At 47.7% G+C, this 11482-nt stretch overlaps 1 non-coding gene across 1 annotated transcript; it reads left to right on the plus strand.

The window, feature by feature from the left end:
• Window positions 1-367: 367 nt before the first annotated feature.
• TRNAE-UUC (transfer RNA glutamic acid (anticodon UUC)) lies at window positions 368-440 on the plus strand. Its single transcript has one exon. It is a non-coding gene; the product is annotated as a tRNA-Glu (tRNA).
• The last annotated feature ends 11042 nt before the right edge of the window (window positions 441-11482 follow it).

The following is an 11482-nucleotide window of genomic DNA, read 5'->3' on the forward strand; positions in this document are numbered from 1 at the left end:
TAATCTACATGTAGTGGGTTACAATAGTTCTATCTTGGACGAAAAAGTCTCATAATTAACAAATACAAGACATAAGACCTTGTGGTGACATAATCTACAAGTAGTGGGTTACAATGGTTGCCTCCAATTCGAAATATCCATACGTATCGAATTTGAAAGGATAATACGTGTTGAAAAACCTAATGCGTCTCATGTGACTTGCGCATTAAAAATTAACTTTTAGCATAAATATCTAATTAAATGTTGCCTGTTAGAATTATTCACTCTATTCTTAATCATTGAGGAATCTTGCGTTTCTGCAATTTATGGTTAATTCAGATTTTATTTTATTTTAGAGAATGATCCTTCAACTCTGTCAACTCCGTACTCCATTGTAGTCTAGTTGGTTAGGATACTCGGCTTTCACCCGAGTGACCCGGGTTCAAATACCGGCAATGGAAACAACAAGTCTAGTTCAGGTTGCGTCTTGAAATAAAAAAGTCTCATAATTAACAAATACAAAACATAAAACCTGGTGGTGACATAATCTACATGTAGTGGGTTACAACGGTTGCCTCCAAATCAAAATATCCATACGTATCGAAATTGAAAGGATAATATGTTTTGAAAAACCTAAAGCGTGTCATGTGACTTGCGCATTCAAAATTAAGTCTTAGAATAAATATCTAATTAAATCTTGGTTTTTAGAATTATTCAATATATTCCTAATCATTGAGGAATCTTGCGTTTCTACAATTGATGCTTAATTGAGATTTTATTTTATTTTAGAGAAACATCCTTTAACTCTATCAACTCCATACTCCATTCTAGTCTAGTTGCATCTTGTAAAAAATAAGTCTCATAATTATCAAATACAAGACATAAAACCTTGTGGTGACATAATCTACATGTAGTGGGTTACAATGGTTGCCACCAATTCAAAATATCCTTACGTATGGAATTTGAAAGGATAATACGTGTTGAATAACCTCAAGCATGTCATGTGAGTTGCACATTGAAAATTAAGTCTTAGCATAAATATCTAATTAAATCTTGCCTGTTAGAATTATTCAGTCTATTCCGAATCATTGAGAATCTTGTGTTTCTGCAATTTATGGTTAATTGAGATTTTATTTTATTTTAGAGAAAGATCCTAGAACTCTATCAACTCCGTACTCCATTGTAGTCTAGTTGGTTAGGATACTCGGCTTTCACCCGAGCGACCTAGGTTCAAGTCCCGATAATGAAAACATCAAGTTTAGTTCAGGTTGTATCTTCTACAAAAAAAGTCTCATAATTAACAAATACAAGACATCAAGTCTAGTTCGAAATATCCATACGTATCGAATTTGAAAGGATAATACATGTTGAGAAACCTAAAGCATCTCATGTGATATGCACATTCAAAATTAAGGTTTACAATAAATATTGGCGGTTAGAATTATTCACTCTGTTCCTAATCATTGAGGAATCTTAGATTTCCGCAATTTATAGTTTATTGAGATTTTATTTTATTTTAGAGAAACATACTTCAACTTTATCAAACTTCATACTCCATTGTAGTCTAGTTGGTTACGATACTCGGCTTTCACCCGAGCGTCCCGGGTTCAAGTCCCGGCCATGGAAACATCAAGTCTAGTTGAAGTCGCATACAATTTATACGAAAAAAGTATCATAATTGACAAATACAAGGCAAAAAACCTTGTGGTGACATAATCTACATGTAGTGGGTTACAATGGTTGCCTCCAATTCTAAATATCCATACATATCGAATTTGAAGGATAATACGTGTTGAAAATACCAAAGCATCTCTAGTGACTTGCGCATTCAAAATTAAGTCTTACAAACATATCTAATTAAATCTTGGCGGTTAGAATTATTCACTCTATTCCTAATCATTCAGGAATCTTTTAATTTGACAAAGAAAATAGTCTTCTATAACATAAAGCTTAACATATTAGGCAATTGAACTCAATTTCACATGTATCGAAACTTCGAGGTATACTGTTGAATTAAAGTCAAGACATTTCTTGAGAATGCATTTGAGGGGAGAAAATCACATTTCACTTAAAAGGAAACATACTTGATGCTCTCCTTTAGTAAACGAAGAACCACGAAGGCATTACTAGGATATCATGTGTCATCTTGCGTTTCCGCAATTTATGGTTAATTGAGATTTTATTTTATTTTAGAGAAACATCCTTCCACTTTATCAATTCCATACTCCATTGTAGTTTAGTTGGTTAGGATACTCAGGGTTCACCCGAACGACCCGAGTTCATGTCCCGGCAATGGAAATATCAAGTGTAGTTCAGGTTGCTATTTCTACGAAAAAAGTCTCATAATTCACAAATACAAGACATCAAACCTTGTGGTGACATAATATAGATGTAGTTGGTTCCAATGGTTGTGAGCAATTCGCAATATCCATTCGTATCAAATTTAAATTATAATAGTTGGTTCCAATGGTTGCCCGAGCGACCCGAGTTCATGTCCCGGCAATGGAAATATCTAGTATAGTTCAAGTTGCAATTTCTACGAAAAAAGTCTCATAATTCACAAATACAAGACATCAAACCTTGTGCTGACATAATATACATGTAGTTGGTTCCAATGGTTGCCAACAATTCCCAATAGTTTTATCTTGGACGAAAAAGTCTCATAATTAACAAATACAAGACATAAGACCTTGTGGTGACATAATCTACATGTAGTGGATACAATGGTTGGCACCAATTCAAAAAATCCATACGTATCGAATTAAGTCTTGTGACTTGAGCATTCAAAATTAAGTCTTAGCATAAATATCTAATTAAATCTTGCTTGTTAGAATTATTCACTCTATTCCTAATCATTGAGGAATCTTGTGTTTCTGCAATTTATGGTTAATTAAGATTTTATTTTATTTTAGAGAAAGTCCTTCAACTCTATCAACTTTGTAATCCATTGTACTCTAGTTGGTTAGGATACTCGGCTTTCACCCGAACGACCCGGGTTCAAGTCTCGGCAATGGAAACAACAAGTCTAGTTGAGGTTCCATCTTGTAAAAAAAGGGTTTCATAATTAAGAAATACAAGACATAAAATCTTGTGGTGACATAGCCTACTTGTAGTGGGTTACAATGTTATTCGCTTAGCCGGACAAGGCCTAACACAAGGTGTCACGGAGACACTTCACCAAAGGGTGATTACGGCATAGGATTAAGATTCAACGATTACACCAACTTACGTAGGTTACACAATTAGAATGCTTTGGTTAATTGCACGCGTAAGATCTAACAGTAATTACAGAACGGAAATCAAGACAGAAGTATAAACATCATAAGCTCTATTAATTATCTGCTGTGATTACAATGGGGTCCGGGCCTTTAAATAGGTTCCCGGCCCGTAGTACAAAACGGTGCCTCTCGCACCTATTCGGGATCCGTCCGGATCTGGAACGGCATACCGTTTCCAGTCTGTCTGTCCACACTATGCTCATTTACAACTATATTTAATTAATTCCTTCACTCCGTATTTTGGACTCCTTGCCGGCCGGTAACACATGGCACGCCCGTGGGATAGTACCTTGTACGTCGAATCCTTCTCGGCCCCTTCATTGTTCACCCAAATTGTCCAAAATACTTTGTTCAAGAATTTCCACTTGTTCCTCCGGTTGTGGTTGTTGCGGCTGTGCTTGCTGCTGTTGTTGCGGTTGGGACTGCGGCTGTTCCGGCTGCTCTATAGGCGGCTGCTCCGTTTGTTTCTCTGACTCCGGCTGTTCCGTTTGACTGCTTCCGGTCCGGTCTCCTTCCAGTAACGGTTCCTCATCACTGAGGTTGACCGTAACCGGTTCTCGTTCTTTCTCTCCCCGGATCCGGGACCTCTCGTAGCTTTCAAACTGGATCTGCGCCTCCAGCCTGTCGTCGTCCAGCTGAGCTACAAGTTGCCGGACTTGCCCTAGTTGGTCGTCTGCCAAGGCTTGAAAGTCTTCGGCAAGCTCATCCCTTATGCCGGTGAAGTCTTCGGAAGTCAGCATATAGCAATCATCTCCCTCCTTCCGCCGGTTCTCTACGTCGGCCCGGAGCAGTTGGAGTTCCGCCGCGTTCGTGGCCCACTGGGTCCACCATTTGACGGAGCCGTTGTCAATCAAGCTCTTGGTCTGGTTCAACCAGGCCCGCATGATATCCTGGATGCGACTTGCTCCCATTTGCGCTCTACTTTCCACCACTTGTCACTCCTCCTTCAACTGCTTGATGAGATTCGCCGTATCCTCCGCCTGCTCTCTGTAGCGCGTCAGCTGCCCTTGATATGTCGTTTGCAGCCTCTGCAGTACCTCCGCCGCTCTTTCTTTTTCCGCCTGCTGTTGCCTGAGGAGCTCTGTCCGAACCTTCTCCGCCTCTTCCAACCGTCTTCTGGTTTCCGCTTGTTCCTTGGCGAATGCGGTTGCGGTCCGATCCATTGCTTGCCGGAGCTCATCCGTCCGTTCCTTGTGCTCCGTTTGCAACCGTTTATACTCCCGGTGCAAGTGCTCAAATTCCTCCGTTTTTTGTTTGAGCTTGCCGTTGATCTGGCGCTGGTTCCGGTCCTCCCGATCCTTTACCTGCCGGAGTTCCTCTTTCAGGCGCTCTACTTCTGTTTCGGCGTTCCTCCGGAGCCTGTCCTTCTCTTGCAGCATTTTCTCCTTCTCCTCCTTGAGCCGGTCGTACGCTTGGTGGCCTTTCCGTAAGCTCTCCTCCGCCCGGCGTAGATTCTCAGCAGTCTTTTTGAGTTCTGCCTCCGCTGCCGTCTTCAATTCTCTTTCGCGGCTCCTCAGCGCTTCTTGGGCAGCTAGCTCATCCTTTAAATCCGCAAGCTCTTGGGCTTGTGCCGCATTTCTCTCCGGAACGGTTTCCGTTGCCGGGGTCTGATTGCTATGTACAGGTTGATCTGACGCCTTATTCTGTACATTGCCCGGAGTCGCCGGTGCTTGGACTTGTGTTGTCAAAGCGAATTGAGCCATTTCCCTGGTGACCCTGTCCAAGTCTTGTTCAAGGCTCCGGATTCTGGACCGGGCCGTCTCTAGATCTACGGTTGTGACGAGCAACCGTTCGTTGTGCGCTCTCTCCTCCGCCTCTATGTACTCGACCGCTCCGGCGATCTGCTCACCTACCCACCGTAGCCACATGCTACTGGTGCCTTGCTGCTGTACTGGTCCTACTCCTTGGCTACCGTGTGTGCTGGCTGGGCTCGCCGGCTGTTGAGTTCCGGTTCTCGCCGTCTCCGGAGCCGTTGGAATGACCTCTGGTATCGAAGTCGACAAGGCCGGTTCTACCCGCACCGGTTCCGGTTCCTCCCTTGTGTTTTGCTCAGGTTGAGTTCGGGGCGTTTCTTTCTTTTGCGGGTCCGAACGCTCCCCCGCTGCCCCGGCGGTCCCACTTCTTGACCGTCGTTGGAGGTGCTCTTCTGGCTCCTCCGTTTCCTCTTCCTGGGTAACGGCATGTTTCTGTGCCGTCAAGGGTTCTGGTTCCTTCTGACCCGGTCGTCGTATGGTTATCTTAACGGGTCCCACCGGTGACACCTCCTCCGGTTCTTGGAGCCGTTTCTTCCCTTTCGTCGCCTTCGACGCCAGTAGCTGTTGTCGTTTGGACGCCGGCTTCGAGGTGCTTCCTTCCGATACTCTTGGCCGCTTCTTTGGCTGAACGGTCTCGACCGGCGGCACGAGCAATGTTATCCACTGAGCTACGGCGTGCCACAGCTTCCGGCCCTCCTTGCCGTCCTTTCCTCGTACCATGTCGATTGCCACACACAACCCGTCTGCAATCAACACCGGCCAATCCACCTTGGTCCCTTCATAGGTGGCTATGATCATCCCTGCCCGATTTTTTGGCATGACAGGGGGTCGGGGGTACACGTGGCCGTACTCGTGGAGCACTCGAGCTATCTCCCTGAATAGCGGATCTTCGCCGCCCTGCGTTCGATAGCCTTTGCCGGCAACAGAGTACTCACCGAAATATCGGATGAGTTGCTCCGAGGTTGGGTTATCGATCTGAAAGATACCTCCCTCCGGAAGGCCTGTTAGCGCACGGATCGCTTCCTCGGTGATAACTTCTGTGTCGAGCTCCTTGATGACCCGGTCGGCTTCTCTGTGCGGTGGTGCCTCCATGATGGCCAAGAACCCCTCCAGTCCGTGTTGCCTGAACCATTTCCTGGCCGCTTCCGACAGCGTTTGTGGTTCCATGTCTGCTTCGAGGTCGAGGAAAGATGGCGAGGTAGAGTGGTGATGAGAGTGAGAGCGAGAGAGAGAGCGTTCTGAACGCGGGGGTTCTCTGAGTGCAGGTTCGCGTCTGCTAAGCTTCCACTGCCTTGGTGCTTCTGTGCTTCTTGGCTCGCGAAAAAAGAAGGTCTCCATGCGCTCTTCTTTTTCTCTGTGCGTCTTGGCGCCTTTTTCGAGCATGCGCACGTCGTGTACCGATTTAGTATTAAGTAACGTGGCGGCTCTTAAATGCCCACTACGTACCTTTTCGCTCCTTGCTTTCACACCCGTTCATACCTCGATTTTTAATGATTTTTATTTTTTATTTATTTTTATTTATTTATTTATTTATTTATTTATTTAATGACGGTATGTGATCTTACACATCCGTAGGTCTCTTCGGACCCTTACCGTTTTCCTTACGGATTGCCGTGTCTTCCTTCGACTCTGCTATTGGTTCCCCGTCGTCTTTTTCTTCCATCTGTACCGTTCCCGGTATAGTGCCGGTGAGCTGCATAAACGGGTTCTTTGGCATCGGTCCTTTATAGGGCTTTAGTCTAAATCCGTTCACCCACTTGTCTAGTACTTCACCGGCAAGTGTCCCTATCTGATAGGACCCGTTGTATTCCCGTGTCAGCCAATACGGGCCTGTCCATCTAAACCGGAGTTTACCCGGCATCTTGCCCATCCTTGTTTGGAATACTAGAACCGGTTTCCCAATTTCGAACATCTTTTCGTTACCTTTCCGGTGACGGTCAACGAACGCTTTCCGTCGTCGTTGCTCCAGTTCCATGTGTAGGATGCTGGCCAGCCGTTGCTCCTCCAGTTCGCATAGTGCTGCTAACCGCATTTCCTCCGACTTCTTTTCATTCAGCCGTTCCCGTAGTTGGATCTGTAAGCTTGGTACCTGAAATTCCACCGGCATGACCGCTTCTAAGCCGAATGCTAACCGGAATGGCGTTGTCTGGATACTTGTCTTGTATGCCGTTCGGTACGCCCATAGCGCGCTATGGAGCTTTGTATCCCAGTCCGTCCGGTTTTCATTGACGATTTTGCGGAGAATGTTCTGCAGCGTTTTGTTGGTGGACTCTGCTAACCCGTTCGCTTGTGGGTAGTACGGTGTGCTCCGTTTATGAACCACGACATAGAACGTTGTTAAGCTTTCCACTACCTGGCCGAGGAAGTGCCCTCCTTGGTCGCTGATTAATTCAATCGGACATCCATATCGGCACCAAATGTTTTCGTACAGGAATTTTGTTGTGGATGACACGGTATTGTCTCTCAAGGCCTTAGCCTCCACCCATTTAGTGCAATAAACCGTTGCCACGATGACATAACGATTACCCGTTCTCATTGCCGGTGGCTTGAACGGTCCGACAAAATCCAACCCCCACTTCTGGAATGGCTCTAGTGGAAGTACCGGTTGGTGTGGCATCCGTGCTTGCTCCGTAGGCTGGCCCATTCGTTGGCATAGGTCACATTCCTTAGCGTACTTGACGGCGTCTTTTAACGTCGTGGGCCACCACAAGCCGCTCTGCCATACTTTTCTTGCCGTCGCTTCCCCGGCATAATGTCCTCCGGCAACCCCACAGTGTGCTTCCCGTAAGATTACTTCTTTCTCGTCACTACGGACTGCCCGTCTTCATATTCCATCTGCTCCCTTGTGGTAGAGAGTGTCCCGTAACAGACAGAAATTGCGGCTCTGCACCGCCAGTCGTTTCCTCTCATCCCGGTTCATTTCCTCCGGTGGCAGGCCCGTGCTTAGGAACTGGTGCATGTTTGTCAGCCACCTATCTTCTGATGCCACCGTGTCGTCCGCTGCCGTTTCCGGGGTGATACGGAATAACTCTGCGTCCGGGAATTCATCCGCTACTCCGTCGTCTGATTCTCCGGACTCTAACCGACTCAGATAGTCTGCTACGTCATGCTGGATACCGGGCCGGTGGAAGATCTCGAATTCGAACTCTTGCAACAGCAAGGTCCAACGGGCCAACTTACCGGTCAGGGACGCCTTGGACACTAAGTACAGGAGCGCCGAGTGATCCACATGAAATGAAAACTTCCTCCCCAATAGGTAATGACGAAACTTTGTTACACTTTAGATCATGCCCAGGGCCTCCCGTTCTGTCGTTGAATAGTTCTTCTCCGCTTGGGACAGCTTCCGGCTGGCGTAATATACCGGCCGGTACCATTTGGGCTCCGTAAGTTGCATTAAGGCGCTGCCGATAGCGATGTCGGAAGCGTCAACGAACACATGAAATTCCTTGCTCCAATCCGGAGGCTGGAGGACGGGTGCTTGCGACAAAAGTACCTTCAGGGCGTTGTATGCCTTGTCCTCCGTATCCGTCCATTGGAACGGTGTCCGGTGTACCGCGGTGTGTAATGGTGTAGCCAAGTCAGCCAAGTGATGGAGCATCCGGCTGTGCCACCGGATCTGTCCTAAGAATCGGCTTAGTGCTTTGGCCGTTTTCGGTGCCGGTGCCCCTAGTATCGCGTTTACTTTGTCGGGGTCGACCGCAATGCCCTCCTTACTTACAATGTGTCCCAGCAATATTCCACTTGAAACTCCAAAGATGCATTTTGCTGGGTTTAAGCTTAGCCGGTATAACCTACACTTTTCAAGGCATAACCGTAGGTGCTGCAAATGGTCTTTTCCCCGGCTATAGACTGCAAAATCATCCAGGAAAACCTGCATGAAGGAAGGAATGTATTCGCCGAAGATCTCCATGATGATTCGCTGGAAAGTTGCTGGTGCCGTTTTTAGGCCAAACATCATTACTTCGGCCACAAACACCCCCCATTCGGTGACGAACGTTGTCTTCTCCTGGTCGTTGGGGTGCATCCGGATTTGATTGTATCCGCTGAAGCCGTCTAAAAAGCTATAAACTTCATGGCCGGCGACGGCATCCAGTACTCCATCCGTGAACGGAAGAGGGAATGCATCCGTAATTGTGGCGGCATTTAGTTTCCTGTAATCTACACACACGCGGATTTTACCGTTCTTCTTGGGTACGACGACGATGGGGCTCAGCCACGTTGCTTTCTTTACCGGCCGGATGAAGCCCACTCTTAGGAGTTTGTCGATTTCCTCCTTCACTTTGGCGGCGTAGTTGGGGTTCATTCGGTAACGTCTTTGCGCCACTGGTTTCGCGTCCTTGCCTAAGTGGATCTGATGCTGATATAGTTGAGGGTCCAGCCCTCGCATGTCTTCGTATGACCAGGCGAATACGTCGCGAAACTCCGTGAGAAGTTTGATCATCGCCGCTTTATCTTCCGGCTTTCATTTCTTTGGCGATGTGTACCGGCTTTGATTCGTCCTTGCTTCCTAGGTTCACTTCGTCGAGCTGGGATGCTTTTACCCGTTGGGAAACGGCCAATTTCCCGTTCCAACGCTTCCTGTGCTTGCCGTAATTCCCGAATCGCATCTTTGTCCGGTTCGGCTTCGGTTTCGTCCCGCTGCGGCAAGTATGGCGCTACGGCTTCAACCACGTCTATCTCAAAGAGTGGTACGATCTTCGGGTGTTCCTCCAAGTACTGGGCTTCTTCGTCGTCTGCCAACCCTTCCAGCATGTTCACGCATTCCGCATATAGCGGTGTGCATTCCTTACCGTTGCTCGTCCGTGGTTGTGTCGGAACCCGGACCTTGGCTTTTCCGCGCCGGAAGGTAATCATATTTTTCCGCCAATTTTGCTTGATGTGTGCTGTTTTCAACCATGGTCTGCCCAGCAACAGTGGGTACGCGCCTTGCGTCTGTAGCTGCAGCACTACAGCCGAGATGTGAAATGTGTGACCTCCTATGGTGACTTCCAATTTCCGTATTAAGCCCGTCAGCCGTACAGAGCTCGTATCCGCCATCCGTAGCCAGAACGGACATGGCTCCCATTCATGTATACCCAAGGCATTACACTTGTGGAGGCTTATTACGTTCACCCCGGAACCTCCATCGATTACTGTGCCGGGAAGTTCGTGCCCTTTGACAATAGCTGTAATCACCGGACTACTAGTGTCCACCACCGTCGGTCCCTCCTCCGGATTCGAGAAAAGGACTGGTGCCGGTGGGGCTATACCGTCTGTCAGGCCCGTTTTTAGTCCTTCCGTAAATCGCGGCACGAGCTGCAAGAGTCGTCCTAATGGCAACGTGATCTGACATTCTTGCAGTGCTTGCCATGTCTCGTTTTCGGGGTGGCTACCGCCGGCACTCCCTATGGTATTCGCCTTTTGCCGTTCCGCGTCCGCGACGTTCCTTTCATTGGCTTCCTTAACCCATTCCGTCGCCTGTTTTCGTATGGCCTCTTGTGTTTCCCATTCTTTGGCCATGCCTTTCGACCGTGTGGTTACTTGCTGTATATCCGCCACTTCCGGAACCACCATATTAACTGCTGGTCGTTTCTCGTAGCTCTTTACCGGGCACTGGTTACTGTAGTGGCCTTCCTGCCTACAGTAGTAGCAGTACTCTTTACGGGTATTGCTGGATTCAGCATTGCTGGTAGCCGGAGTCGTTCCCGTAGTGAGTGGTGCGTTCTGTGCTGGTTGGCTCCTTGGGGTTCCATGTTCCGGTTCCCTAGGGTGACCTCCTTTCTTGAAATTACGTTTCTTATTATTCTTATTTTTATTTCGGTAGTCCTGTCGTGGTGGATCGTAAAATCGGCCGTAGTCCTCCTGGTGCCTTCGGTAACCAGGGGAATGGTCTCTGTCGTATTGCTCGTGTCGCCTGTTGGGCTCCCGATAACGGTCTGATCGCTCATACCGGTCGTAGTTATCCTGCCGATTCCCGTACCGGCCATCACTCTCTTGTCTGTCTCCGTACCGGACATCCTGTGCCGGTCGGTACCGGTTCATTTTTTGCCAACGATCTTCATCTTCGTCTCGGCTGCTTCTTGGCTCGATCCGTCGGACGGGTGGTGCTTGTCGGTTTAACAGGTTATACTCGCACCGGTCCGTTGTATGACTCTTGGATTGACAAATCACACACTGGATTCGCATGGTGCACTCCACTGCCGAGTGTCCGGCATTCAAGCAGATTGTGCATTGAATTGCCTGCCGGAACCGGAGATCTTCATCTGTGGGTAATGCCCGTTGCAGTGCTCCCAGTGTAAGCCATGAGCTTGACTTTTCCATTTCTCTGACCCGGTCAATGACCTGGTCGATGGTGCATCCTCGAAAGTCGATCACCGTACACACCGTGCGTAACGGTTCCCGGAGTGCGTTTAAAAATATCGTCCGTAGTTCCTCCTCCGGGGGTGCACGGGCAAGCTGGCTATGCATTCGTTGGAAACGGATGACGAATTG

Source organism: Azolla caroliniana, unplaced genomic scaffold (genome assembly GCF_043228905.1).
Source record: "Azolla caroliniana isolate FFs.n. ecotype wild unplaced genomic scaffold, voAzoCaro1.0.p SCAF_7, whole genome shotgun sequence".
Lineage (NCBI taxonomy): Eukaryota > Viridiplantae > Streptophyta > Polypodiopsida > Salviniales > Salviniaceae > Azolla > Azolla caroliniana.